Raw genomic sequence first — 27,933 nt, forward strand, 5'->3', positions numbered from 1 at the left:
CTGCTGCCAGGCCCCTAATCTGCCATGGGCCCCTATACCGCCTCCTCATGCTGCTGCCAGGTCCAGAGTCTCTCATGGGTCCCTGTACGGCCTCCCATTGCTGCTGTCTCCATCGCCACACTCTGCCATGTGCCACTTTCAGGTCTCCTCACACTGCTGGTGTGTTACATTTTTTGTCATAGGGTGCTGGCAGATTACGGGCCTCCCATAGCTGCTGCCAGGCCCCTAATCTGCCATGGGCCCCTATACCGCCTCCTCATGCTGCTGCCAGGTCCAGAGTCTCTCATGGGTCCCTGTACGGCCTCCCATTGCTGCTGTCTCCATCGCCACACTCTGCCATGTGCCACTTTCAGGTCTCCTCACACTGCTGGTGTGTTCCATTTTTTGTCATAGGGTGCTGGCAGATTACGGGCCTCCCATAGCTGCTGCCAGGCCCCTAATCTGCCATGGGCCCCTATACCGCCTCCTCATGCTGCTGCCAGGTCCAGAGTCTCTCATGGGTCCCTTTACGGCCTCCCATTGCTGCTGTCTCCATCGCCACACTCTGCCATGTGCCACTTTCAGATCTCCTCACACTGCTGGTGTGTTACATTTTTTGTCATAGGGTGCTGGCAGATTACGGGCCTCCCATTGCTGCTGCCAGGCCCATAATCTGCCATGGGCCCCCGTACCGACTCCTCATGCTGTGACGTTGCAACAAGGTGGAATTCAACCCTACATATGTTAGACCGCCTTTACGAACAGCGAAAGGCCATCACAGATTTCCTGATGTTACAAGCGGATAAAGGTACTCCCTGTGTAACTTAGATGTCAGCCATTGGCAGCTCATGCGTGACACCTGCGCTTGCTCAGGCCCTTTGAGGAGGCCACGCTATTCGTAAGTCGGCAGGACTATGGGATGAACGACGTCATTCCTCTGTTGCACGTCCTGGAACAAATGCTGTTAACAATGGCTGGTCAGGGTGCGGTAGACGTGGCGCACAGATCTCAACGCCACATGACCCCTGTGGGGGCAGGACAGGAAGAAGAGGAGGAGGTAGAGGAGGACATTGGTGCTCATGAATTATTGAGTGAAATGGGTGGTTTTTCCACTCAGCGGACAGGAGTGGAGGAGCAGGAGCATCTGGTAGAGGAGGAGGAGGAGGAGACAGAGGACCCAGACGCACCGTGGCAGTATGCTGTGGAGATGGAGGCAGGGAGTCCCTCGCATTCCTTGGCACAAATGGCCCATAGCATGCTCGCTTGCTTGCGTAGCGACAGCCGAATAATAACCATCAGACAGAGGGATGACTTTTGACTGTCCACCTTGTTGGACCCTCGCTACCGTTCAAAAATGGTGGCCTTTTTCACACCTGCTGAGAGGGAGGCCAAAATAACGTACTATAAAAACCACCTATGTAGTCAGCTGGTCTCTGCCTTTCTGCGCCAACGTCCATCCTCAGACACTGTGGGCCCTGTGCGCTCGCGTTCCGCTGCCATGGCAGCAGGGGAGGGGTGGGGTGGTAGGAGCAGTGGCAGCTCCACCAGCAGCGGCTGCCTCAGTCTGCAGTCGATGATGAGTAGCTTTCTTCGCCAGCGCAGTGAGGAAACTACTAACCAGCCGCAGCAGCAGCAGCAGCATCAGGTGGACCTGGAGCAGGACCTCAAACAACAGGCTTGGGCCTACTTGGACAGCACCCTGCCAACCGAGGTAGACAATCCCCTTGACTACTGGGCAACGAAACTTGACCTTTGGCCCCAACTAGCTGAATTTGCCCTTGAAAGGCTGTCATGCCCGGCCAGTAGCGTGGCATCGGAGCGCGTGTTTAGTGCGGCAGGAGGTATTGTAACTCCGCGGAGGACACGACTGTCCACCCAAAGTGTGGAGAGACTCACGTTTGTGAAAATGAATCAGGCGTGGATTAGTCTGGATTTCAAACCAACAGTTCCTGACACAACTGACTAAATCCGCCATGAATCATGCCCCAAACATGTGCCACTTTCAGGTCTCCTCACACTGCTGGTGTGTTCCATTTTTTGTCATAGGGTGCTGGCAGATTACGGGCCTCCCATTGCTGCTGCCAGGCCCGTAATCTGCCATGGGCCCCTGTACCGCCTCCTCATGCTGCTGCCAGGTCCAGAGTGTGTCATGGGTCCCTGTACGGCCTCCCATTGCTGCTGTCTCCATCGCCACACTCTGCCATGTGCCACTTTCAGGTCTCCTCACACTGCTGGTGTGTTCCATTATTTGTCATAGGGTGCTGGCAGATTACGGGCCTCCCATAGCTGCTGCCAGGCCCCTAATCTGCCATGGGCCCCTGTACCGCCTCCTCATGCTGCTGCCAGGTCCACAGTGTCTCATGCCATGTGCCACTTTCAGGTCTCCTCACACTGCTGTTGTGTTCCATTTTTTGTCATAGGGTGCTGGCAGATTACGGGCCTCCCATAGCTGCTGCCAGGCCCGTAATCTGCCATGGGCCCCTGTACCGCCTCCTCATGCTGCTGCCAGGTCCACAGTGTCTCATGCCATGTGCCACTTTCAGGTCTCCTCACACACTGCTGGTGTGTTCCATTTTTTGTCATAGGGTGCTGGCAGATTACGGGCCTCCCATAGCTGCTGCCAGGCCCCTAATCTGCCATGGGCCCCTGTACCGCCTCTTCATGCTTCTGCCAGGTCCACAGTGTCTCATGCCATGTGCCACTTTCAGGTCTCCTCACACTGCTGGTGTGTTCCATTTTTTGTCATAGGGTGCTGGCAGATTACGGGCCTCCCATAGCTGCTGCCAGGCCCCTAATCTGCCATGGGCCCCTGTACCGCCTCCTCATGCTGCTGCCAGGTCCACAGTGTCTCATGCCATGTGCCACTTTCAGGTCTCCTCACACTGCTGGTGTGTTCCATTTTTTGTCATAGGGTGCTGGCAGATTACGGGCCTCCCATTGCTGCTGCCAGGCCCCTAATCTGCCATGGGCCCCTGTACCGCCTCTTCATGCTGCTGCCAGGTCCAGAGTGTGTCATGGGTCCCTGTACGGCCTCCCATTGCTGCTGCCAGGAGGCAGCAGGGTCGCAGCAGTGTCAGTGGAGGCAAACGGCCACGGAGTAGAGCACCAGCTCCACTGCAGCCTACCACCACGGCCAGTAGTGGTGCCGGTGTGCACGGAGGAAGTAGCAGTCAGCCAGTGATGAGTAGCGGGGGCAAAGTTTCCTACTCGGCGGTGTGGCAATTTTTCGTCAAGCCGCCCGAGGAAGTAAACGTAGCCGTATGTCGACTATGTGGCCAGAAAGTCAAGCGTGGCCAGGGGGCTCATGTTGGGACTACAGCGTTGCGTCAGCATATGCAGCGTCGCCATTCGGTGGCCTGGGAAAACCGTGATAAAGATACAGCGGTTCTGCCTGCCCCAGCCCAGGGTTCCATTTTGTCATAGGGTGCTGGCAGATTACGGGCCTCCCATTGCTGCTGCCAGGCCTTAATCTGCCATGGGCCCCTGTACCGCCTCCTCATGCTGCTGCCAGGTCCACAGTGTCTCATGGGTCCCTGAACCGCCTCCCATTGCTGCTGTCTCCATCGCCACACTCTGCCATGTGCCACTTTCAGGTCTTCTCACACTGCTGGTGTGTTACATTTTTTGTCATAGGGTGCTGGCAGATTACGGGCCTCCCATTGCTGCTGCCAGGCCCGTAATCTGCCATGGGCCCAGTACCGTCTCCTCATGCTGCTGCCAGGTCCACAGTCTCCCATGGGTCCCTGTACGGCCTCCCATTGCTGCTGTCTCCATTGCCACACTCTGCCATGTGCCACTTTCAGGTCTTCTCACACTGCTGGTGTGTTACATTTTTTGTCATAGGGTGCTGGCAGATTACGGGCCTCCCATTGCTGCTGCCAGGCCCGTAATCTGCCATGGGCCCCAGTACCGCCTCCTCATGCTGCTACCAGGTCCACAGTCTCTCATGGGTCCCTGTACGGCCTCCCATTGCTGCTGTCTCCATCGCCACACTCTGCCATGTGCCACTTTCAGGTCTCCTCACACTGCTGGTGGGTTCCATTTTTTGTCATAGGGTGCTGGCAGATTACGGGCCTCCCATAGCTGCTGCCAGGCCCCTAATCTGCCATGGGCCCCTGTACCGCCTCCTCATGCTGCTGCCAGGTCCAGAGTCTCTCATGGGTCCCTGTACGGCCTCCCATTGCTGCTGTCTCCATCGCCACACTCTGCCATGTGCCACTTTCAGGTCTCCTCACACACTGCTGGTGTGTTCCATTTTTTGTCATAGGGTGCTGGCAGATTACGGGCCTCCCATTGCTGCTGCCAGGCCCGTAATCTGCCATGGGCCCCCGTACCGACTCCTCATGCTGCTGCCAGGCCCGTAATCTGTCATGGGCCCCTGTTGTCGCTTGTTGGCATATTCCGCTCGTTCAGATGCTCCTTCTCCTGCTACTCCTCTTCACGGATTCCGTCAGCAGTCTTTCTTGGAATCCGTTTCCAAGAGACAACAGTTTGCGAGCACGCACCCGACGGTGCAGAAGCTGAACGTCCTCCTGTCCAAGTTGCTGCTGCCAGGCTCGTAATCTGTCATGCGCCCCTGTACCACCTCCTCATGCTGCTGCCAGGTCCAGAGTGTGTCATGGGCCCCCGTACCGACTCCTCATGCTGCTGCCAGGCCCGTAATCTGTCATGGGCCCCTGTACCGCCTCCTCATGCTGCTGCCAGGTCCAGAGTGTGTCATGGGTCCCTGTACGGCCTCCCATTGCTGCTGTCTCCATCGCCACACTCTGCCATGTGCCACTTTCAGGTCTCCTCACACTGCTGGTGGTTTCCATTTTTGTCATAGGGTGCTGTATGGCCTCCCATTGCTGCTGCCTCCACCGCCACACTGTGGCTCCACACTCTGGTTTTGGCCCCGTGACTGCCCAAATGAGTGAAGTGTGCGGTGATTCTAAGATCGACGGCACTCATCTGCATGTCATACTGACTGTCAGTATTATTTCTCTTCCCCAGCAGACTCCAAGGGCATTTAAATTAAAGGTACAGTGTTCTGCACTAATATAAAGGCTCTCTGAAGCCTAGAAACACCCTTTTATAAGTTAAATTCGCAGCGAATATATTCGACTCGAATCAAAATTTTTTCACGAATTCGCCGAATCAGTCGAATCGAATTTTTGAATAATTCGCTCATCTCTAGTCATTACGTATTTACTAACAGGTAGACTCTTTTTAATCAGCTTGCTGGGCGCCTTTCTGAAGACTGACAGGTCTTGATTGATTGAATTGAGTCTGCCTGGATGTTCAGCGTCTGCTGATAGACTCAATTCTTAATAAATCAGGGCCAAAGTGTCAGAAAAGGCTTGGTCTTCAGGTGGTTAGAGGAGTGAATGATGTTTGTCATAAACTTCAAATGCTGTGCATAAAATGCCCCCACCCCCCAAAACGACCCCTTTTTGGAAAGTAGACACTCCAAACTATTTGCTGAGAGGCATGTTAAGTCAATAGAAGAATTTGATAAGAAGCATGGTGAGAATTTTGCCACAAGTTTTTGGAAAATGAAGAAAGAAAACAAACAAACATATTTTTTCTTTTTTTATATATTTCAAAACCTTGTGAGAAAAATTAGATCTGCAAAATACTCACCATGCCTCTTTTTAAATTCCTTGGGGTGCCTACTTTCCAAAAAGAGGTCATTTGGAGGGGTTTGGTGCTATCCTGGCATTTCAGGGCCTCCAAAACTGCGATAGTTAGTGAGGAAGTGAAATGAGGAAGTTACTGTACGTATTTCACTTTCAAAGTTCAGGCTTTCAAACTGGCGATTGGATTTTAGGCTCCTGTATGTGGCTAGGCTCCCAAAAGGTCTCACACATGTATCCCCATACTCGCTAGAAGTAGCAGATTGTTTGTTTTTTGTGGTGTAATTACACATATACCCATGGCTTGTGTGAGAAATATATAATTTAAATGATAACTTTGTGTAAAAAAAATAAAATGTTTTTGTCATATTCCAAAAACTTGTGGAAAAAAAAAATCTTCCATGGACTCAGTATGCCTCTCAGCAGATAGCTTAGGGTGTCTGCTTTCCAAAAAGGGGTAATTTGAGGGTGTTTGTACTGTTCTGGTATTTTAGCACCTCAAGAAATGTGATGGGCAGTCAGAAAGAAAAAGCTGTGTAAATTCCATTATCTATACCATAGTTTGTAGACGCTATAACTTTCACACAAAGCAATCAACATACACTTATTGGGATGTTTTTAACCAAAAACATGTAGCAGGATACATTTTGGCCTAAATTTATGACGAAATTTGAGTTTTGTGGATATTTTTATGACAGAAATGAGAAAATAATGTTTTTTTAAAAAACATTTTTTTTTCTCAAAACTTTTTTTGTTTATATCTCCAAAAATAAAAAGCACACAGGTGATAAAATGCCACCAAAATAAAGCTCTATTTGTGTGGAAAAAGGACGTAAATGTCATTTATGTACCGTATTGCATGACCGCACAATTGGCAGTTAAACTAGTGCAGCGCTGTATACCAAAAAAATGGTGTAAATTGCGGTATCTATACCATAGTTTGTAGATGCTATAACTTTCACACAAAGTGATCAATATACACTTAATGGGATTTTTTTACCAAAAACTTGTAGCAGAATGCATTTTGGCCTGAATTTATGACTAACTTTGAGTTTACTATATATTTTTGTATAGGCGAAAGTAAAAAATATAGTTTTAATTCAAAATTTTCAGTCTTTTTTTGCTTATAGAGTGAAAAATAAAAAGCGCACAGGTAATCAGACACCACCAAAAGAAAGCTCTATTTGTGTGAAAAAAAGGACATACATTTCGTTTGGGTACAGCATTGGATGACCGCGCAATTATCAGTTAAAATAGTACAGCACCGAATAGCAAAAAGAGGCCTGGTCATTAACCTCCTCACACCGGCCAAACGCAAATGTGCGGCCTCCTGGCGCCTGGGCGTAGATGCCGAGCAGCCGCACATTTGCGTTCTATTAAAAAAGGACATATGTGCCGCTCTCACACATGTCCGATACTCACGAAAAGGTCCCGATCTCCTCTTTCAATCGGGACCTTTCCCGATCATGTGACCACCGTGACGGCGTGTCACGGCGGTCACATGACCCTAAGCCCCGCCTCCCGGCTTCTGAAACTCTTAAAGGGCCGGGAGGTGTGGGCGTGAAGGGGTTAAGGGGGGTAAAGCCTCTGGATGGCAAGTGGTTAAACTGTGTAGGCGGTTTTTCACTGTCAGAACGTTAAGGCTGTGGAACTCACTTCAGTTGTGTCTGCAGGTATTGACAGGCTTAAAACATTCTTGAATGGGCATCTTAGCAAACACAGTACAGAGAGATATGGGGAAAAAATAACAAAAACAAACACACACAGGCTGAACTGAATTCAACCTTACCAAGTATGTAACAATTTGTTGGTTTAGAGATAAGGGGTTTAATTTTGGACATATTTTTGCTTTAATTGGGTTGCTTGAAGGAATGTGGGATTCGTTTTGGGAGAGAGATTTGCTTGGAGGTAAAGATTTTTGCTTGGTGGGGATAGGAGGGGGGGGGGGGGTTAATGGCTGAGGTGCATGCTTGGGGGAAAGAGAGGGGAGATACTTGCTGCTATTTGAGAGTTACATTTTTGCTAAGGAAGATTTTGTTTGCTGTGGGGAATGGAGGTGGTGGAATGTGGAGATATGTTTGCCTGAATGCCAGAACTCTGTTGTGTGTGTTAGGGCTTTTTCACATCGGCAACCATGCTGGGAATGCTCTGGGAGTAGATAGCGCCAATGTTATAGCACATTGCATTGTTTAATTTATTTAGAGTACTTTATTGAAATGTCAGAGGTGATATTTAAATCAGTTCTGTTCACCGCAGCAGTGTTGTGGTGAGTAGTGTGTGTCAAAACATACGACACTGAAAAAAGTATTGCATTCAGTACTCAATTCAGTGCACACCTCTGCAACATACTAGTATGGACTCATTACAAAGTAAACAAAGCAAAAGCAACTTGTCTTTGCCTTGGAGCTGCTCTGGGCAATACTGCACAGTGCAGCCCAACACAAATGGTGCAAACAGGCCCTGAAAGTGGAACTGTCATGTATCTTTTTAACATTGCTAGATTTCCTCTCTTCTGCTAAAAATAAAAAAATCCTCTCCCTTCTCCCACAGCAAACCTTTTATCACTGCACACTGCCAGTGGTGCATGTGTTGTCCAATAGCCGAAGAGGAGTGACGTGGTGACTGTAAAAATAAACAGAAAAAGTGGAGGTGCTGGAGGACAAAGCAGCAAGGGACAGCAAGGCACAGCTTAAACCTGTCATCACTGAAGGAAGGCAAACAGGTAGGTGAGTCTGCCATAATGTGCAAGCATGCTTAGCATACTTACACATTATTACAAGTGCCATGAAACTACACTGTACTTTAAAGTTAAATTAAAGGCTGTACTTTTAAAGCAAATTCCACTTTTTGCAAAAATGTAATAAATGCACCAACATTTATTTTAACCACTTGCCCTCTGGAAGATTTACCCCCCTTCCTGATCAGGCCATTTTTTGCTTTTCGGTGCTGCGCTACCTCAGCTGGTAACTGCATGCTGGTAACTTCCTCTGGGCGGAGCCTCCCTTCTGACGTCATCGCGTTGTCTACCATCTTGGATTATCCGTTTGAAACCATTGATGCCCTTTTCTCTCCAGTGTTTTGTGAACGCGATTCTGTTTGTCTCATAAAGTAATGGTGTTACTGCACTATGAAAGTCACTATTTATTTTGCATGAGTTAATCTTGATATCAACATCGGAATGGCTTACTGACATTTGAGTGGAGCGCGGGGTCCCAGATAGTGTTTATGAGTCGGGACGGAGTAAGGTTCTCTTAGAGCATGTTATGACCCCCCATAATTAACCGCTTAGGGACCGCCCACAGTACATTTACTGCTTCAGGTCAGCCCCTGTGCGCTGGATCACATATATATAAGTGATTCTGCATTACCGGGTGTCATTTCGTGGCCCCAGGTGTCAATTACCAGCAATCTCCAGCAGGGAGGAGGGCTGCATTGTTTACCAACAGCCCTCCTCCCTGTCAGTTTGGGCACACTGCTCGGGATGGCTGAGCACAATTAAACCAATTAATTTACACATATTGGGATTTTTTTTAGCAAAGACATGTCGCAGAATAAATTTTGGTATAAATTTATGGCGAATTTTGATTTAAAAATTTTTTTACTGGACATGTTTAATACCAAAAAGTCCAAAATATTGTGTTTTTCTAAAAATTGTCTTTTTTTTTTATAGCACAAAAAATAAAAACCGCACAGGTGATCAAATACCACTGAACGAAAGCTCAATTTGTGGGAAAAAAAAGGGCATAAATTTAATTTGGGTGCAGCGTTGCATGACCGCGTAATTGTCAGTTAAAGTAACGCAGTGTTTTAACACAAACTTCTTTAACTGCTTCCTGATTGCCCTATAGCAGAAATACTGCTACAGGGTGGCACAGGTGCACAAAATCACGTACATATACGTGAATCGCACTCCCGTGGTTTTCACGCCCCTCCCAGATAGCGTCCGATTGCCCTTCAATACACCAGTGATCACATTTAACCCCTTGATTGCCAGGAACACGCTCATACACAATAAACCTCCATTGCTATTATAGTGTCTGAACGGATCAATATCTTTGATCAGATCAACACTATACCAGCGTTCACATAAGTAGTGTCCCCAAAAACACAGCGTTAGCGGGATCAGCCCTGACACATGCCAGAATCTGCATTTAGCTCCTATGCTTACCCCCCCTTCTCCCCCAGCAAGTGCAGTGCACACAAAACCACAGTGTTTGCAGAATCAAGCCTGATCTCTGCTAGCACTTGCCGGTAAATTTTGATGACTCTCATATGCAGAAAAGTGCTAGTACTAGTGCCGCTCTACCTTTTGGTGAACTGGCAAGCACCAGCGGCCTAGCGTATCCTGGTCTTTCACATACCAGCACTGAAGTATCACTTTACCTGGTTCCATAAGTGCAGTACAAGCTGGTGCGGTGGTGAGCACAAGTATTGTCCCGCAACCACCAAGAATTTGCACACAGGCACATAGAGCCCCTAGTATCCTTCCGGCTGCGCTTGCAAAACCCAATTGGCAGCCCACAAATTCTGCAGCACCCGAACTTCCCCCATTCACTGCCAAACCTGGAATTCAGGTGGAAACAACAAATTTAACTACTCCCCTTGATTTTTTGGAGCTGTTTTTCATGGAAGATCTGTATGCATTGATTGTGGATCAAAGCAATTTATATGTACAACAATTTATCGCCGCCAACCCAAATTCAAACCTTGCTAGACCATTCGCATGGAAACCCATTACGGTTTCCGAATTTAAATTTTTGGGGGGCCTAACCCTCAACATGGGCATTGCTAAAAAAAATGAAATGCGGTTGTATTGGTCCACAGACCCGATTCATCATATGGCCGTATTCTCTGCTGCCATGGCCAGGCATAGATATGAGAGTATAATGTGTTTTATGCATTTCAACGACAATACTCTCTGTTGTCCTCAGGGTTGTTTTGGCGGTTTTCCTACTACACTTATTCCCCTGGTTCTATCTAAGATTATAAATGTAATAAGTGATTACAACCTTTTGTCTATACATGAATTTAGCCAATTCTGATGTGGCTATTACCAATAATGTTAATAGCAAAGGATAACAAATGTGCAAAAAATAAAGATCTAATTTATTTACACAGAAAAAGAAGCTTGCTGTTAATAGCATATAACAATATAATGTTGCTGGTATATTTTTCAAAAGTAGTAATATTACAATGCAAATACAGAATGTTACCAATACAAAGAGAGATAACTATAGGAAATAAAGTTACAGGAAAGAAAAGAGCAATGGTGATACATTACATGACATCCTGATGTTCTGACGCCTGGGCTCCCAAAGAGGCAAGAGGACAAAGAGGACATTGGGGGTTTTGCTCTGGTGTTATATAATCTGCAAAAGACCACCCCTAGACTCACCAACCCAAGTAAATTCACACCTTTCCACATATCTTAACCTCCAATGGGTGGGCTCAGAACACTGGTCAGTTTAGTTAAAGAAAAACAGGATTCCCAGCTGCCTTCCATCCCCCTCACCTCAATTGAGTCTTTTTAAGTGGCCTTCCCCACGGTTCAAAAGTTCACAATAACCTTCATGAAGGTGAAAATTATTATAGGCCCAAAATAGCCATCACATTTCCCGCTAAAGTTCATTGGAGAACTTATGCCCTCCCTCAATGATTATGTACCCACGCATGACAGCCCAGGAGGCCACCTCTTCTTTCTTGATCACGATGGAACTCCTTATCTGTCCTGAGTAAACAAAGAAGTCCTGGTGCCTCCGAGATCTCACATTTAGACCATGAATGCCTGTGCTATGATGTTTCCTCGCCCCTCTGCCTTGGAATGACGAAACTCCAACATCGATGGTGGGATCCTGATATCTTTAGTCACATAGCTTGGAAGCACTGTGCGATGTTTGCAAAGATTGGATCAGACCGCAAAATTGCACTATTCAGCATGGTGAAATTTGGTTGAGGAAGGTCTAGTTTTTGCACCCTTGTCTCAAGAGATGACGTGCTGGTTGTTGTTTCTTCAGGTGGTGGTAGGGCAGGCCTCCAGACAATCATACATGGATACAAAAAAAAAGGAGAATATCTGTGTACGGTTATTGGGGGGAAATCAAGAGTGAAGCAGCTGTTTGGGACTTTAAAGATTGTTGAGCATAGGGGTCTTAATGTGGGCAAGTAAAGTGGGATCCCCACAGGATGCAGAGTCTAAGCAACAGCCGGTATTTACCAGGGCGCCTGAAGGTGGGGATGGCCGATGCTGCATGCTATTGCCAGGTCTCAGTCCCTGGGTTCTCTCCCCCCGCTCACAGGGCTTGAGGTGAAACCATAGGCAGATTGAGGGATGTCTGCAGGAAGCAATTATAAGCATGTGGATCCCCGCCAGACTCTTGAAGCTGAGTCGGGCATGAATGCCACAGCCTTATAATTCACAGCTCATTTATCTAATAAATTATATGCTAATGGAATATTAAACAAGGAAAAAGCAAGAAAGAGGAAAGAGTAATAAAAGCAAAAGCATAAACAAAATGATATAAAAATAAAAAATGTACAGATTTAATGCTACTCCAACTACAACTTTTACTTTACATATTTCACTTTAGGTTGGTAAAGAGCAAATTGCAACAGTTACTTGACAATAGACAATTCCTCCCCCATGCTAGTAATCAACAGTATATTTGCAGGTCAGATACAGAAAAAATGGAGAGAGCAAAAAAAATTGATTGAAAAACTTTTAGAATGTAGATAAACCTAACTGCATGTTTTTACTCCAATTTAGAGGCTTCTCCCTAAAACAAACAAAACCAATAAAAAAGGGAAAAAAGAAATAAAGAACATCAAGAGTTTCCTTTTTCTTTAACTTTATGTTGTTTTAGGGTCCTCTCTTGAATGTGCAAATTTCTTTTGTACTGGTCTGGGTTGGATCAGACTCTTCAGAGAGCAGTTTGAGTTATTGGCCTCTGTTCCTCAAGAGGAGATACCTCGTTGAGGTACACCTTCTCATAAGTTTGGTGTTCATTCTCCTGATAGTGATGCACATTAATAATTGCATCAGGAAGAGCAACATGGCTATACAAATCAGGAGAGCAGGGTGGAGGAAGATGTTTAGGAAAGCTGTGGCTTTAGGACTGTACCCGAAAAAAAACCTCTCACCAGCATACCTTAGCATTTCTCTCTAATGTGTGTATGTTACTTGGATTAATTGACTTTGTTCCCAAGATAACACCTAAATCATCCACTCCACTCCTCCCAATACATCCTGATCTCCAGCCCCCTTGTTACCTCCTCCCATGCTCATCATCAGGACTGCTCCAGAACCTCTGGAACTCCCCTCCCCAGTATGTCCAGCCAGCTACTACCCTGTTCACCACTAGATGATCCCAGAAAATTAATTTAGGGGAACCTCATTCGCCTCCACCTAAAAACTATACCTCATCCAGCTCCACCAGATCATCCACCCGCAGCTATTACGTTTTGTACCATCCCCTGCCTTTAGATTATAAGCCCCTTGAGCTGGGCCCTCCTATTAACGCTCTGCACAAACTGTTGTCGCTATCTAAAACCTGTTGCCCAAAGTCTAACAACCAAACTTTTAACTCTGCCTCAAATTCCAAAGGAAGTTTCTGTTGGTGTATGGAGGTGTCAGGTTTGAGACCAAGCCTTTTGTCTGAGGTAATAGGGGTATATCCCTGTGTCTCTGCTATATCTATGTCAAGGACAGGAGATGTAGACTAGATCCCCGAGGTAGTGTACCCTGCTGTGTACAATGTAACCCCTATGTAGAATATAGGGCATTATTAGACATTTGAAACCGGCACCAATACCCTTACCCCAAGTATTCTATAACAAGGTTGGGACAATTCCTCAGCATCTATTAGACATGACCTTTCTTTGTGCCATCATTGCTGTCTCCTGTAAAGCCCCAAGCATAACACAACACCCTCCTTTCTCCAGCACCCATCAGTATCAATCATCTGAGGATGTCCGGACTTATAAACCATCAAAACATGATGGACTCGGGGGTATAACACAGTAAAGTCCAATAGGATAGTACCCAAATTGACTGCGGTATATGCACGTTGTCCAGTCCTTGCAACCGGACACAGGGATGAGACAGTGCAAGTCGGGTTTTGACAGCCATGGAACTGAGCCATCCGCCAATCCTTCTGACTCATAGCAAACTTGAATACTACCCTACCTGTGTCTTTTCAAAGTGGAAATGATCCCGCTGAGAAAGAGGCAATCATTCCCCCGAGGTCCTGGGACACCTTTGATTGTACTTGGGTATTGGACAGAGCAAGTTGGATTTCCTGACCCCTTCACCAACATGTAGCAGACCTCCCAATTTGGTTCTGAGTACCTCCAGATCCATAGTGTAATATTAGTTGAGGTACACTAGGAGTCTAGGACAGGAAGGACACCTATAGGTACTGTCTGAGGAATCTACAGCATACCCGCATGTATCACAAGGTGAAGGGCTCCTGGAAGGGCCGAGGCGCAGTGTCCAAGGGTCTGATGCTATTGGGAACAATTGGCCAATAAACAAATAATAATCCCTTGCCGCGCCAAGGCACTGGGATCACTGAACAGTAGGGGGTACAATTCAAGCTGACAGGTATGCATGGAGACACACATATACTGGGGACAAATACACAAAAACACATAAAAACAGCCGTGCAAACAAACAAACAGAAATCTCTAGAAGACAGGTAGAGGTGCACGGGGACACTGGACAGCAAACAGGCTTGAAATACACTTGGGGACACACAGGCAGGCTGCTAGGAACACTAAGGTGACAAGCCTATGGTAATTAGGCACGCTTGAAAAGAGATAGCCTGGCTCTGGTGTAGCTAATTGAATTAACAGCAGGAGGTTAACCAGTCCACAACACAAGTCTTGTGGGACAACAAGAATCAGCAAAACCTTATAAGTTAAAGCCATAGAACTACATATACCAGATTGTGACTGGTAATAGGGGATTGCTGGCTTTACCTAGTCGCCTTTGACAATCAGTGGAGCAAAGAAACTCGTTAATACCAGAGCTCCATACATGTCAGATTAGAACATACAAGTGTACAATCCAAACACACACGTTCCTGCATTAAAAATGGCTGTGTGTATAAGTGGGTTCTTCAGCGACCGTCGGCTGGAACTGAATAGAATCAGCAAAGGAGAATGTCACCAGCACACCGAGGATCACCAATATGGGTCTAAATGTTTTAATAAACAATTACATAGTTACAGCAAGGCAATTAGATTAGAACATACAACACACGCAAGGTCTGAACACAGCAAAAGACAAACTCAAACAGAAGCATCATCTAGCTGATGGGGGGTGAAACTCATAAACATGTACAGTGGGGATCAAAAGTTTGGGCACCCCAGCTAAAAATTTGTATTAATGTGCATAAAGAAGCCAAGGAAAGATGGAAAAATCTCCAAAAGGCATCAAATTACACATTAGACATTCTTATAACATGTCAACAAAAGTTAGATTTTATTTCCATCATTTACACTTTCAAAATAACAGAAAACAAAAAAATGGCGCCTGCAAAAGTTTGGGCACCCTGCAGAGTTAATATCTTGTACTGCCCCCTTTGGCAAGTATCACAGCTTGTAAACGCTTTTTGTAACCAGCCAAGAGTCTTTCAATTCTTGTTTGAGGTATCTTTGCCCATTCTTCCTTACAAAAGTCTTCCAGTTCTTTGAGATTTCTGGGCTGTCTGTCACGCACTGCTCTTTTAAGGTCTATCCATAGATTTTCAATTATGTTGAGGTCAGGAGATTGTGAAGGCCATGGCAAAACCTTCAGTTTACGCCTCTTGATGTAATCCCCCGTGGATTTCGAGGTGTGTTTAGGATCATTATCCATTTGTAGAAGCCATCCTCTCTTTAACTTCAGCTTTTTCACAGATGGCATCAAGTTACCATCCAAAATTTTCTGAAATTTTATTGAATCCATTTTTCCTTCTACTTGTAAGATGTTCCCTGTGCCACTGGCTGCAACACAACCCCAAAGCATGATTGATCCAACCCCATGCTTAACAGTTGGACAGAGGTTCTTTTCATTAAATTCTGTGCCCCTTCTTCTCCAAACGTACCTTTGTTCGTTCCGGCCAAAAAGTTCAATTTTAACCTCATCAGTCCACAGAACTTGTTTCCAAAATGCATCAGGCTTGTCTATATGTTCATTTGCAAAGTTCAAACAATGATTTTTGTGGTGAGGACGTAGAAGAGGTTTTCTTCTGATGACTCTTCCATGAAGACCATATTTGTATAAGTATCTCTTTATAGTGGAATAGTGTACCACAACTCCAGTGTCTGCCAGATCTTTCTGGAGGGATCGTGCAGTCAAACGTGGGTTTTGAATTGTTTTTCTCACAATCCTGCAAGCTGTTCTGTCTGATATTTTTCTTGGTCTTCCAGATGTTGCTTTAACTTCCACTGTTCCTGATGACTGCCATTTCTTAATTACATTCCGAACAGAGGATATTGACATCTGAAAACGCTTTGCTATCTTCTTATAGCCTTCTCCAGCTTTGTGAGCGTCAACTATTTTCAGTTTCAGTTTTCTAGACAACTGCTTAGAAGAACCCATGGTGCTGATTGTTCGGGCAAGGTCAGATGAGTCTGGGCATTTAAAACCTTTGAGATTGACATCACCTGGTCTTCCCAGACGATGATTGAGAACAATCCATGACACTGGCAGGTCTCAGCTTGGCAAAGGGGGCAGTGCATGCTATAAATTCTGCAGGGTGCCCAAACTTTTGCAGACGCCATTTTTTGTTTTCTGTTATTTTGAAAGTGTAAATGATGGAAATAAAATCTAACTTTTGTTGACATATTATAAGAATGTCTAATGTGTAATTTGATGCCTTTTAGAGATTTTTCCATCTTTCCTTGGCTTCTTTATGCACATTAATACAAATTTTTAGCTGGGGTGCCCAAACTTTCGATCTCCACTGTACATGTGAAAACAGACAATACAGGAAAAAGACAATTTTTGGAATGACACTTTTTGACGTTGGAGGACATGATCGCCTTCTGTTCGGAAAGCCCTGAAAGCCAATGACAGAACCTCTGAGGTAAAACACCAATAAAATTTAGTAATAAAACATTCAATTTTTCACCTAAAAAATAAACCAATGGTTAGGGACTTTTTAACACCAACGCAACATATATTGACTATTTTATGTTTTAAGAGTGCACTTTTCTGAATACAAAAATTTTTGACGTCAACTAATTATTACCATGTGGATTTTGTTTATGGTATACCATTAATATCCAAAGAGAAAAAAAATAGTTCACCATGGTTAAAAAAAATGAGCAGCTCAAAATAAACATTTTAGCGTTAGCATTCATTTACAAAATGTTGTACTTCACCAAAGAAATTCTTCAAAACAGTCTTTCTAGAAAAACAAACACATTATAGTGAGTACACATATCAATTCACCCTTTTAGGATGAACTCAGCTCAGTACATTTGCATATGAATAGAGTCATTTCCACTGACAGACCTGGCTATACAGGAGGGGGGTCAGTTGTTAGTGGGCTGTCAGCAGCTGAGACGACATTAGATTTTTGAAGCTCTAGACAAACATTACAGTTAACTTCAGACAACACAACATAAATTCCATAAACACTCTCTTACAATTTGTTATCTTAAAGACAAACTTTAGACACCACAAATACCAGCATGTCTTCTCCAATAACCTGGACTTTTTACTTCCATAAAATCCATTTTGGAAGTTTGAAATTCCTTTAACCACATGCCGCCCAGCCACTGTAGAAATACGGTGGCAGGGCGGCATGGCTGGACAAAACCACGTTTTAAAACGTGTGTTTTAAAACAGGTAGGGGGCGCGCGTGAAACGCGCCGCCGCCCTACCTGTCCCGCTGATCACGGCCGCAGATGTCAGTCGCCGGGTCACAGCTGGTCGTTACCGGCTATGTCCCGGCGATTAGCGGCAATCAGTGACAGAGTGCACAGCTGCAGTAGCTGTGCTTTCTGTCAGTTCCCTGACAGCTCCTGACACGCTGATCGGGACAGAAGAGTTTATCTGTCCTGATCAGCGATGTTCCCTGCAGTACACACCCCCGCCCCCTAGTAAAACACTCCCCTCACACAGTTAACCCTTTCACTGAATAATAAAGTTAACCCCTTCCTCCCCAGTGCCATTAGTACAGTGTCAGTGTTTTTTTTTTTGCACTGATCACTGTATTGGTGTCACTGGGGATGTCAGTGACCCCAAGTCAGTTTCCCCCAGTGTCAGAATGTCTGCCGCAGTCCCACCATAAGTCGCTGATCTCCACCATAAGTCGCTGATCACCAACATTATTAGTATAAAAAAAATTAAAAATTCCAGTATCTTTCCCGCCATTTGTAAACGCTATAACTTTCATGTAAACCAATTAATTTACACATATTGGGATTTATTGTAGCAAAGACATGTCGCAGAATGCATTTTGGCAGAAATTCATGACTAAATTTGATTTTTACATTTTTTTTTTACTGGACATGTTTTATAGCAAAAAGTCCAAAATATTGTTTTTTTTCCTCAAAATTGTCAGCCTTTTTCTTTTATAGCGCAAAAAATAAAAACCGCACAGGCAATCAAATACCACCGAAAGAAAGCTCAATTTGTGGGAAAAAAAAGGATGTAAATTTTATTTATGTACCATATTGCATGACCGTGCAATTGTCCATTAAACTAGCGCAGCGCTGTATAGCAAAAAAATGGCGTAAATTGCAGCATCTATACCATAGTTTGTAGATGCTATAACTTTCACACAAAGCAATCAATATACACTTATTGGGATTTTTTTTATCAAAAACATGTAGCAGAAAACACTTTGGCCTAAATTTATAAGTAACTTTGAGTTTACGATATATTTTTTATAGCTGAAAGTAAAAAATATCGTTTTTCTTCAAAATTTTTGGTCTTTTTTTGTTTATAGCGTGAAAAATAAAAAGCGCACAAGTGATCAAATACCACCGAAAGAAAGCTCTATTTGTGTGAAAAAAAGGACATAAATTTCGTTTGGAAGCAGCATTGCATGACCGCGCAATTATTAGTTGAATTAGTGCAGCGCCGAGTAGCAAAAAGAGGCCTGGTCATTAAGTAAATCCTCAGGAGGGCAAGTGGTTAATGATTCATCCCGATTCAATTGCTTATTGTCAGCCTGTATAGATGCATTCCCTACCTTTTAATATGCTGGAATGGGACCCATGATCTAGGTTGTTCATACTTATTACACTTCGGCTATGTTCCAAAGCGTGCTGAATACACTTCAACATCTCGTCTCATTGTCCTATATGGATTTTGTTTCACTTCCTTTCCAGCAGAAGAGGATAGACAAAATCGAGCAATGTGGCCAAATAATCCACATGCATAACATTTGATCTTTTCTAAGGTGGTACAGCATCTATTAACTAAAAGCTTTGTTTTAGACTGAGAGTATTCAGTGACTGACACTTGATTAGCAACTTTTTCTGGTTACGTACAAGATGAAGGGACAGTTTTACAAGTGCTCTTACCATCCAGAGATTTACAGATATTGTCACATACAGGAGGGGCGGATGATTTCCCACTAAATTCACAAATACTTAAATCAGTCTTTTTATCATCTAACAGGAAAATGAGCGAGATGCTTCTGGCAGTCGACAAAGAATTGATTCAATTCACTTTCTGCATTCTTCAATCTTTTTACTAACTGATCCATTTCCTCCTGTAATCTTTTGTTATCTCTTGTTAGCTGTTGGTGGCTAGCATCAGAATTAGTTACAGAAAGTTTTAGCTACTCATGTCACATTTGGATATTTCAAAAGCTTCCTTTAGGGATTTGTTTTGCAACTTCAAATGTTCATATTGCTTAGCCATCCAACAGGCAGCAAAGATCAGTGGAGTCTTTCCCGCAAGCTTACTACAACTTTTCCCACTAGGCTTTGATTTCTTATCTTCTTCTAACTCCAGTCTGGCCTTTCCCTGCCTAACTTCTCTGCTTTCCTCGTTCTTTTCCTGTTCCTCACAGTCTTTTGGCCTTACCTTGTGGCTCTCCCTTTTCATCAACTGCTGATAACAGTCTATATCAGTGTTTGAGAATTCCACTGGCAAGGACTGGGTAACTGCATAAGGCTCCAGTCCTGACGATTGCTCATTGTCCCCCTGTTCATCATTGCCACAATTCTGGGGTTTAGACTTTTGTGACTGTTCCTTCATATATCTACTTTCAAGTGTTGTTTGGAATGATTTCTCTTTAGATTCCATATTAAAAATATTCCCTGCCTCCACCCTACTCATTGACTCTAACAGCCATATACTCCAAGCATCTCTTTCATTTGGGCGTGTCATCTTTCTATGATCATGCCAGAGACTCTCCCAAATCTTTGGCTTAAAAGACCTCTTTTAGAAAACTTCATTCCAGCGCTCCCATGTATATATTTTACCACCCAGGGTCCATATTTACCGATCATCTCTTCCCTTGGAGTCAGTTGGCCACTCAACCCAGCAGTTAGGATGTTTTCTCATACACTCTCAGTACAATTTTATTTCAATTATTCTGTTCATAATCAGTCTCATCAAAAGTGTTAGTAAAGACAAAAGGTTAAAATGACATTCGACAAAGCTTACAAGTCTAGGTATTTCAGACAGACATGGAGGATAGACATGAAAAAGAAGAAAGATGTAAATAATGTTCTGTATTCCACACAGTAAAATTTACCTAAACATTCAGATTTCCTCACCAAGGGGCACCATTTGTTTTGGCGGTTTTCCTACCACACTTATTCCGCTGGGTCTATCTAAGATTATAAATGTAATAAGTGATTACAAACTTTTATCTATACATGAATTTAGCCAATCCTGATGTGGCTAATACCAATAATGTTAATAGCAAAGGATAACAAATGTACAAAAAATAAATATCTAATTGCAATGCTTGCAATATTAGCATATAACAAAATAAAATGTAGCCGGCATAATTTTAAAAGTAGTAATATTACAATGCAAATACAGAATCTTACCAATACAAAGAGAGATGACTATAGGAAATAAAGTTACAGGAAAGAAACAGAGCAATGGTGATACATTACACAGACATCCTGATGTTCTGATGCCTGGGCTCCCAAAAGAGGAAAGAGGACAAAGAAGACGTTGGGGGTTTTGCTCTGGTGTTATGTACTCTGCAAAAGACCACCCCTAGACTCACTCACCCAAGTAAATTCACACCTTTCCACATATCTTAACCTCCAATGGGTGGGCTCAGAACACTGTTCAGTTTAGTTAAGAAAAACAGGAATTCCCAGCTGCCTTCCACCCCCCTCACCTCAATTGAGTCTTTTTAAGTGGCCTTCCCCACGGTTCAAAAGTTCATAATAACCTTCATGAAGGTGAACATTATTATAGGCCCAAAATAGCCATCACAGGGTGACCCTGAATTTGACTGGCACCACAAAATTCAGCCCCACGTAAATCACCTTAACCAAAAATTTGCAGATGTCTATACTCCCCAGCAAAAAATCTGCGTTTATGAGTCCCTCATTAATTTTTCTAGCCGCCTTGCATTCAAACAATTTCTCCCCAGCAAGCGTGCCAGATATGGGGTCAAGATCTATAAGACCTGTGAGAGGGCAACAGGCTATACTTATAAGTTTCGGATTTATGAGGGAAAAGATAGTCACGTTGAGCCCCCCGGATGCCCAAACAACATGGGGAGTAATGGCATGATAGTTTGGGACTTGGTGTCATCCTTTTTCCATATGGGATACCACTTATACATGGACAATTTTTATTCAAGCGTGCCACTATTTAGACATTTATACAATCTTGGAACTGACACATGTGGCACCGTGCGACCTAATGTGTGCCCACCATTAGAAGTGGGTGGATGCAGGGTGGTATGTTCTAATGTTCAGCAAACCATTTTTTGGGAGAGATTTCTTCTCTTTTTTCATTCAGCCCACAGGCTGCAGACAAAAAAAAAAGAACATGGCATATATACCCAACAAGGACCAGCAACGTACTGGTACATCACTGGACTTTGGTTATACCAGGATGATGCCTACAGCTGCAGACATCATCCTGATATTGTTTCTTTCAGCCGGCAATCCGCTTTCATGTAAAAGCAATCCTAGTGGCTAATTAGCTGCAGGATTGCTTTTACAAGCAGCTGGAGATGATGCCCCACCTCCCCTGCTGCCTTCCACAGCCTTCTCGGGCAGTCCAGTGCTATCGGGGGAACCTGAGAATGCAGCCGGTGTTTCTGCCAGCTGACCATAGAGCTGATTGGAGACCGGAATGGTGATAATCATCTCTATAGTCTAAGAAATCATTTCATCACTTCAGTTTCGCAGGATATAAACAGCGCCATTTGTAAATTGGGAAAGCATCTGATCACACCGATCTTGGTGAGATTAGATAATGTAAGAGCAGAGGAGATATCTAGAGTTTGATAGACGCCAGATTTCTCAAAAAAGAATAAATGACAATGCCCATTGAAGTTATAGGGGATATTTGCATTCACTGTGATAGCATAAAAAAATAAAATAAAAGGGACAGTGTAAAAATAATTAAAAAAATCAAAATAATTAAAAAAAAAAACACCCTCGCCCCCCCCCCCTCCCACGCGCACCTGGTTGTGCAAGCATTGACCCTATACCGGTATGTAAACAGTGATTGTACCATGCATGTGAGGTATCGCCACGAACATCAGATCAAGGGCAATAATTCTAGTACACTAGACCGCTTCTGTAAATCTAAAATGATAGCTTGTAAGGGTTTTTAAAGTGTTGCCTATGGATATTAAAAATGTATGCAGTTTGTCACCATTGCACGTGACATGCGCAGTTTTAAAGCATGTCATGTTTGGTATCTATTTACTTAGCATACCATCATTTTTTATACTTTACCAAATAATTGGCCATTATATTGTGTTTTTGTGCATTAAAAGTAAAAAATGTGTATTTTTTAAAAAAAATTTGGATTTGAAAAATCGCTGCGCGAGTGCTATGTGACATAAAAAATCGCAGCACCCACCATTTTATTCAATAGGGTGTCTGCATTAAAAAAATATATAATGTTTGGGGGTTCAAAGTAATTTCCTAGCAAAAAGTACTGATTTTTTTTCATGTGAACAAAAAGTGTCAGGAAAGGCTTGGTCTTGAGGTGGTTAGAAGAGTGAATGATGTGTGGCATAAACTTCTAATGCTGGGCATAAAATGCCCCCACCCCCCCAAAACGACTCCTTTTTGGAAAGTAGACACCCCAAACTATTTGCTGAGAGGCAAGTTGAGTCAATAGAAGAATTTATTTTTTTTACCTCAAGTTTTTGGAAAATGATAAAAAAAAATTTTACACAAAATTGTCACTTAAATGATTTATTGCTTACACATTTCATGATTATATGTGGAATTAGTCCCCAAAATACATTCTGCTACTTCTCCCAAATATGGGGGTACTACATGTGAGAGACTTTTTGGCAGTCTAGCCAAGTACAGGACCCCAAAATCCAATAAGTACCTACAGGTTTTTAAAGGGCTTTATTTCCTCATTACACTTCCTGACTACCTATCACAGTTTTGGAGGCCCTGAAATGCCAAGATAGCACCAAACCCCCCCCAAATGACCCCTTTTTGGAAAGTAGATACCCCAAGGAATTTGATAAGAAGCATGGTGAGTATTTTGCATATCTGGTTTGTTGCCGCGAGTTTTTGGAAAATGAAGAAAGAAAACAAAAAAATATTTTTTTCTTTTCTTTTTTTATATTTCAAAACCTTGGGGAGGGGGGGGGGGGGGTTTGGTGCTATCCTGGCATTTCAGGGTCTCCGAAACTGTGATAGGTAGTGAGGAAGTGAAATGAGGAAGTTTCGCACCTCCAGGCTTTCAAAGTGGTCATTGGATTTCAGGCTCCTGTATGTGGCTAGGCTCCAAAAAAGTCTCACACATGTGTATCCCCATGTGTGAGACTTTTTTGGAGCCTAGCCCCATGTGTAGCAGAATGTATTTTGGGGTGTAATTACACATATACCCATGGCTTGTGTGAGAAACATATAATTTAAATGACAACTTTGTGTAAAAAAAATAAAATGTTTTTGTCATTTTCCAAAAACGTGTGAAAAAAAAAAAATCTTCCATGGACTCAATATGCCTCTCAGCAGATAGCTTAGGGTGTCTACTTTCCGAAAAGGAGTCCTTTGGGGGTGTTTGTACTGTCCTGGTATTTTAGCACCTCAAGAAATGTGATGGGCAGTCAGAAAGTAAAAGCTGTGTAAATTCCATTATCTTTACAGTTATAGTATATAGTTTGTAGACGCTATAACTTTCACACAAAGCAATCAATATACACTTATTGGGATTTTTTAAACCAAAAACATGTAGAAGAATACATTTTGGCCTAAAGTGATGACGAAATTTGAGTTTTTTGGACATTTTTTATGACAGAAATGAGAAAATATCGGTTTTGTTCAAATTTTTTTTTTCAAAACTTTTTTTGTTTATAGCACCAAAAATAAAAAGCGCACAGGTGATCAAAGAAAGCTCTATTTGTGTGAAAAAAAGGACGTAAATTTTATTTATGTACCATATTGCATGACCGCGCAATTGGCAGTTAAACTAGTGCAGCGCTGTATATAAAAAAATGGCGTAAATTGCAGTATCTATACCATAGTTTGTAGACGCTATAACTTGCATACAAAGCAATCAATATACACTTATTGGGATTTTTTTTTCCAAAAACATGTAGCAGAATACATTTTGGCTTAAATTTATGACTAATTTTGAGTTTACTATATATTTTTTTAAAGCCGAAAGTAAAAAATATTGTTTGTCTTCAAAATTTTTGGTCTTTTTTTATTTATAGTGCACAAAATAAAAAGCGCGCAGGTGATCGAACACCACGAAAAGAAAGCTCTATTTGTGTGAAAAAAAGGACGTAAATTTTGTTTGGGTTATGCATTACCTGACCGCGCAATTATGAGTTGAAATAGTGCAGCGCCGAATAACAAAAAGAGGCCTGGTCATTAAGGGGGGTAAATCCTCAGGATGGCAAGTGGTTAAGGGGTCTGTCAATCTGGTAAGCCTCTGATTTGACTACACGGTGGTGGCCATTCACATGGGTGATTTTGATGGAATGAAGAATGTTCACTATTTATTGCAAGATCCAGGAAACTGATTTGCATTTACATGGACTGTCTGTGAAGGATTTCACTTGTGTGGATTTTGAGCACCTTATTGCCCATTATATGGAGTGTTTATGATCAATTTTATTGTGTATTTATTAGTTTATTCCCTTTGTATTTATTATTTATCACACTATACATATATGTTAGTTAAGAGGGGATATCCTCTTAGTGTGTTTACAGCTTTGCAATATGTGGGTGCGGGATTTTTTCGCAGTTTATTTTATTATCTAATATTGCAATTTTTGTATGTCACAGTTTTTGTGCAGTGATTTTTCAAATGCAAATTTTTTTTTAAAAAATACACTTTTTTGAATTTTAATGTACAAAAACACAATATATTGCCAAACTGATAAAATATAAAAGAGGATGTTATGCCAAGTAAATAGATACCAAACATGACATGCTTTAGAATTGCGCACATCCATGCAACAGCGACAGACTACGTAAATATTTAATATCCATTGGCGATGCAATAAAAGTCTTTACAGGTTACCACTTTAGATTTACAGTTAGGGGTAGAACAGGAGGCACCTGCTAAGTGCAGTATGTGTATAAGGATGGTTTATTAAAAGCAGTTAAAAACACTCAGAAGATGGCAAAAAACTTTAGACTTGTCAGATAGTAGATCCTTAGCTCGCTCCTTTAGCAGGGTCTGCCGGTGTCATCTAGGCTGGAAGATGGAAGAATGGAGCCGGAGCGCCCTGTGTATATCAGGAAGTGCACAGGAACCAGCGTAGAATGCATGGGTGGAAGAGAGATCACTGGAAGGAGGAGAGGATCTGAACCAGTGTCAGGCTATGTGCTCGCAGCTGCTTGCTCCTTCTAGAGGCCTGGGGGTGCATTACCAATAACATCCTTATATAAAGTGGTCAAGGGGAAGGAAGGAGGGGAGGGGAAAAAAGAGTAGTAGATCTACAAGAACTAACTGCTCAGCATACGATTACAAAAAAAATAAATACTTTACAGAAAATAATCTCATTCCTGGAGAATACTGTTATAGCTGATAAAAAAGCATATATGTACAGACATCTATAAATAAGGAATGCATGAGACCATGATTTGGATAGAGAAAAGCCTGTGTTATAAACATACTAAGGTAACGGCATTATCATAAAAAAAAGTATGGATAAATTATGATGCACATGACAGTATATATAAAGGGGAGAATGGGGGGGAAGAAAATTCTAAAGGAATAAGTATAATAAAATTGAAAATAATACATAAAAAATGGATCATTATGGTTTTAAGCAATTTTTGACAATATGGGTCCGAAATCCCCCCCCCAAAAAAAGAGACCATATGTATCTACTGTAGAATAATCAGATGGAAACAGCAAAATAGACAAGGTGTAGATGAGAAACATAAAACTACTGTTTTTCTATCAAGTAATTATTAAATAGCAAAAGCAGACAGGTGGATAACATAGTGTATGTGTTTCAATTTCTTCATTTAGTACAGATGTTTAAAACGTTCTGCCACAGGGTATGTTTTGGAGATAGCCTCCATCCTTCATCCAGACTCCGAGGCCTTTAGTGGATTTATGGTGATAGGGCTTCCACTCAGCCCATTCGTTTCACAACACAGTTTCATGCTCAATTCAGAAAGATGGAGAACATCCTGAAGAGACATTGGTCAATACTCCTTGAAGACCCTTTCCTTCAGTCGTCCCTCACACACAATCCCAAGGTGTCCTACCGTAAAGCTAGGAACATCAAAAGCAGAATAGCTCCCAGTAAAATCAGTGTAGCAGATATCCCCATACAACCCACTTACCTAATTCCACTCATAGGCCAGTGCAAAAAGAGACTTGGTCTCACTTGTTCATTCATACAACAAGGATAAAAAGTGTTTATGGTCAAAGGGAAAACATACACTATAAAAGAATTCTAAAATTGCTCTACCAAATACACAGTCTATTGTCTGTCTTGTCCCTGTGGGTCATTTTACGTAGGGAGAACCACCAGGACCCAACGCAAACGTTTTGGTGAACATAGACGCCTCATTATTATTATTATTATTATACAGTATTTTTAAAGCGCCAATAGTTCGCTCAGCGCTGTACATTACAAAGGGAGACAGAACATGTGACAGAACAATACCAATACAATGCAAAACATGAGGGGGTCAAGGGCCCTGCTCTTTCGAGCTTACAATCTAGGAGGGAGGGGGTGGTGGCACAGGAGGAGATAGCTGTGGGGGATGGAGTGGTAGGAAGAGTGGAGGAGGTCAGCAAGTTAGCAGGGGGTGGGGTAGGCTTCCCTGAAGAGATGGGTTTTCAGGGTGCGCCTAAAGGAGAGGAGAGTAGGTGATAATCTGATGGGTTGGGGCAGGGAGTTCCAGAGGATGGGTGACACCCTGGAGAAGTCCTGGAGGCGGGCATGGGAGGAGGAGACCAGAGAACTAGAGAGAAGGAGGTCTTGTGAGGAGCGGAGTGTGCGTGCTGGGCGGTACTTGGATATTAGGTCAGTGATGTAGTTCGGGGCAGTATGGTGGACAGCTTTGTACATCAGCGTTAGGATTTTGAATTTGATCCGTTGCGCAATCGGAAGCCAGTGGAGGGATTGGCAGAGGGGGGTGGCGGAGACAGAGCGGTTGGAAAGGTGAATGAGTCTGGCAGCCGTGTTCAGGATGGACTGAAGAGGGGATAGCCAGCGGCGAGGCAGGCCAGTGAGGAGGGAGTTGCAGTAGTCGAGTCGTGATATGATGAGGGAGTGGATGAGCTGTTTAGTGGTTTCTGGGGTTAGGAACGTGCGGATTTTGGCGATGTTGCGGAGGTGGAGTCTGCACGAGTTTGTTAAAGATTGGACTTGGGGCTGGAAGGATAGGTTGGAGTCCAGAATGACACCCAGTACTCTGGCCTGCAGGGCGGGTTTGATGGTAGCGTTGTTGGATGTGACGGAGAAATCAATGGGGGGTGGTGTCCGGGCTGGGGGGAAGACAAGAAACTCGGTTTTGGAGAGGTTCAATTTAAGGAAGTGGAGCGACATCCAGTCTGATATGTCGCTCAGTAGGTGTGTGATTCGGGCTGAGACCAAGGGGGTGAGGTGGGGGGTTGAGAGATAGATTTGTGTGTCGTCGGCATAGAGGTGGTAGTTGAAGCCGTGAGAGTGTATGAGTTGGCCAAGGGAGGAGGTATAGATGGAGAAGAGAAGGGGCTCGAGGACAGAGCCTTGAGGGA

General features: G+C 43.5%; 1 protein-coding gene across 1 annotated transcript in view; it reads left to right on the plus strand.

The window, feature by feature from the left end:
- LOC149459487 (chemokine XC receptor 1-like) overlaps window positions 1-27,933 on the plus strand; it is a 151,406-nt gene that overhangs the window by 74,692 nt on the left and 48,781 nt on the right. The window contains exon 2 of the mRNA XM_089681041.1: window positions 8,145-8,316. The gene's annotated coding sequence lies outside the window, so the exon portion shown is untranslated. The remainder of the gene's footprint in view (window positions 1-8,144; window positions 8,317-27,933) is intronic.

This window comes from Staurois parvus, unplaced genomic scaffold, assembly GCF_062004578.1.
Source record: "Staurois parvus isolate SC_StPar_1 unplaced genomic scaffold, SC_StPar_1.0 ptg000257l, whole genome shotgun sequence".
In the NCBI taxonomy this organism is placed as follows: domain Eukaryota; kingdom Metazoa; phylum Chordata; class Amphibia; order Anura; family Ranidae; genus Staurois; species Staurois parvus.